The sequence below is a fragment of the Ochotona princeps genome, chromosome 27 (genome assembly GCF_030435755.1).
Source record: "Ochotona princeps isolate mOchPri1 chromosome 27, mOchPri1.hap1, whole genome shotgun sequence".
In the NCBI taxonomy this organism is placed as follows: Eukaryota; Metazoa; Chordata; class Mammalia; order Lagomorpha; family Ochotonidae; genus Ochotona; species Ochotona princeps.
Genome location: NC_080858.1, coordinates 25,700,828 through 25,704,490, shown reverse-complemented (window position 1 = coordinate 25,704,490; position 3,663 = coordinate 25,700,828).

The following is a 3,663-nucleotide window of genomic DNA, read 5'->3' as shown; positions in this document are numbered from 1 at the left end:
CAGGGCCCTGGGAGGGTGGTTCTCACTCACCAGAAAAACCACATCCTGGCCAGGTGCTGGCCAGGGCCCTCCCCAGGGGCCCAGGAGGGAGAGCAGCTCCCAGCCCCTTCCTGCCCTCGCAGCAGCTTCCCAGTGGCAGTAACCAAGGCCACGCTGCCTTTTGTTCCCACTCATGTCGTGGTGTGTCTCCGTCTCTTCCCCATCACCAGTTCCAGAAGAAGGTGGAGGGTAAACCCAGCCAGCTCTATTTGAGAGTGGCTCCTTTGCTTGGACTTGCAGCTCAGAGCAGCCCTGTTAAGCATCTAGTTTTGTTTGTTTTCGGCTTGCTTGACCTTGGTTTTATTTGAGTAGCTTTGTGTGGGGGTTGAGGTGGAAACAGCAGTGTGGATAGACGCTATGGACATCTGGGAAGTTCAATCCCAGCAAGCACAGAGGCTCATCTGCTGCTGCAGTCCCACATGAAGACCTGGATGGTGAAGCATGGCTGGAGCCAAGCATGAGGCCTGGAGCCAAGCATGAGGCCTGGACCAAGCATGGCACAGCACATTCAGGACCAGCAGCTGCTGCTTCTATTGATTTATTTTTACTGAAAAGACAGATTTACAAAGACAAGGAGACACAGATCTTTGCTGGTTCACTCCCCAAATGGCTCCAACAGCTAGAGCTGAGCCTATCTGAAAGTCAGGAACCAGGGGCTTCTTCCTGGTCTCCCATGCGGGCATGGCATTCCAAGGCTTTGGGCCATCTACACTGCTTTTCCCAGGCCAGGGCCTTGTTGCCTGGGTGGCCTTCTCTCCCTGGGTTTGTTCATCTGTTAGGTGGCTCTTCTTCCTGGGAGCCTTCCACATACCACCTCTCTGCCCTCCAACACAGAGGCTTACCTCTGTTATGTTCCGTCAGAGCCCAGGGCACTACACTCTTGGGATTGTCGCATGCTGTGCGAAGCATGGGTCACAAAGTGAAGTGTGTCATGTGCCCTGTGGGATGATGGGGAGATGCTGAGCACTTCAGCATGGCTCCCTGAGGGAGGAGCTGCCCTTAATCTTACCAATGGCTGTGCTTCTCCAAGGAACAGGATTGACTGCTCTTGGATACCATGTGCTCTCTACAACCTTTCCAAGAGAGATTTATGAATGTCTCATTTCTGTTTCTGATGTTTCAAACCCAACATGGTAACCTTAATTCACTTGGCCACAAGGTTAGAAACGATCCATCAACAGATAAGCATGGGAAGCTGAGCCTAGAAAGTGGTACCTACATGGGGCCTTGTAGGTGCCCTGGTTAAGTACCCCTGGCTTTGCAAATCCCCTAGCCCTAAATGGATTTAATAACAAAATAGTCATTGAACCTGAAGAGTTCTGCCTCAAGCTGTCTTCAAGTGCGGGTGAATCTAGGCATGGAACCTTGAATCAGGCCCATTGTCCCCTCAACTCTCCCTGTACCTCATGCCCAGGCTTCGTGTGGTGCCAGACTGGCTGCTGGGGTCCAGACCTTGGCATCCTGGCTTTACACTTCAGAAATAGAACAAACATCTCCCACCCGTGAGTGTAAAACCCACGCGAGAAGAGGCATTTTTTGGTTCTGCTTGAATTGCCAGCCCAGAGAGAGGTGAAACACGTGGAGGAAAATGAAGTATTTGCTGAACGGGCGGCAGTGGAGCTCCTCAAAGCCCCAGCACAGATCCCAGACCCAGCCTGGGCACACTGCTGTCTCCCAGCTTACCTTGTAGCTCACGCTCTCCTGCTCTGGGCCCTGTGACCTCAATGCCAAAAGCAGCTGGTCTCCACCAGGTCCCTGTGCACGGACGATGAAGAGGGCAGCCTCCAACGGAAATCTGGAGCACCAGAAGAAGGAGCGATCGCACAGCAGAGGCCTGCGTGGGGTTTGCATGGCTAAGCGCGAGTCTGCTAAGGAGGAGAGCGGCTATCAGCTGCTATCATTTGATCTAGGTTCAAGTTACAGAAGCACAAAGCAGCCTGGTGCTTTCCAAGAACTGTAAATAGCTTAATAAGAGTTGAGCAAATAGGATTGGGGAGCTGTGAGAAAATAAGCCAGAGACAGGCAGAGAGCAAACCCCAAGGGCCTGGCCCCCAATCCAAAGAGTGGGCTCTCTCCCGAAAACCCCAGGAAGCTGGGCAGGGTGTGGCCCCCCATGGCTGAGGCCCCTGGAACCCCTGAGGGCTCCGGATTGACTCATGCTGCATGATCCACACCAGGCCCAGCTGGGTCTACAAGCTTAGGAGGAAAGCAGTCACCAATGCAAATAACGAAGAGGCTCAAGGAGCACCAGACCAGAGAGAAGTTCAGGGATCCACAGGGGCCTGCCAGCTGGGCCTGGTTCAGCCAGTGGCCTGATTGGAACGCCTGTGCCTACCAGAGAATGCTCCACAGTACCATGGCCCACCAAAGCCACCACCGCCAAGCCCCAGCTGGGTCCCCGACAGTGACACGGTGACACACTGGAGGCAGGAAGCTGCCGAGCAGCACTGAGAGCAGGAAGGAATCCATGCCCTGCCACCACTGCGTCCTTCAGCTCTCCGAGTGTGGCCTTCGTCTCATGTGGGTGTGGGACTCCAGACTTTGTCCTTTTGTCAGGACCGCAGTCAATGCCAGGTCAGGTGACCTCATTCCAACATGGCTATTTCTGCAAAGACCCTCTGTCCTAAAGGGGCAACCCTCCGTGGAACTGGAGGGCAGGACTTCAGCACACAAAGTACGGAGGTCTCAGTTCTCCCAAGGGCTTCATGAAAGAAAACGGGGGTGGGCTCAGGGTGAGTACAGCAGTCAGGACATCACGCAGGAGGCCCGCATCCAATGTTAGAGCTCCTTGATGCAAGCCCTGGCTCCTTTCCTAATGCTGTCTTCCTGCCAGGGCACTTCCTGGGAGACCCAGACTGAATTCTGGGATCCCAGCTTCAGCCTGGCTAGTCTCAGCTTCTTTGAGCATGTGGGGAGCAAACCAGCAAACGGAAGATCTGTGTCTTGTCTGTCAAAAAGCAAAGATGAGTGTTTGTACCAAAGATTTAAATGAGGAGAAATTGCCAAAGTGAATCAATTCATTTGTAAAAGGCATGAGACTGTGTCAGTTTGCAAAGGCAAAAGCCCATAAAAAAAGGCGCAAGCCCCACAATCAGCATATCTGTGGGGCTTGGCACAGAGGCCGCGGGTGTGGGGCAGGTGTGTGACAGCATGGCACCATACCCACCTCCAGTGCCCTGGTGTTCCATCTTCCCAAGCTGAGGCAGGGGCTGCTACCCTGACTTACGCCAGCAAGGTCGACGCATCACCAGCCTCCATCTGGGAGGAGGTGGTCCTGAGACTGCAGGATGGACTGCTCTGACCATGAACCCTCATGTGCACCTGCATGCAAGTCCTGGTGAAGACCGCATGACCAAGTTTACACAAGGTCCAGAAGCTGCGTGGTGGCACACAGCCCAGGGAGGCACGGAGCCCCAGGAGGGGACAGCTGCCTCTTACCTGCGGCACCGCCATGCTTGTTCAACCCAGAAAGCAGGGGTGGCACTGGGGACAGGGGCTAAGAAGATGCTCAGGATATCCACATCCCACATTAGGGGGCCTGGGATTGAGTACCGACTACTCTGCTTTCTTTTTAAAGATTTATTTTATTTTTACTGAAAAGTCAGATATACAGAGAGGAGGCGA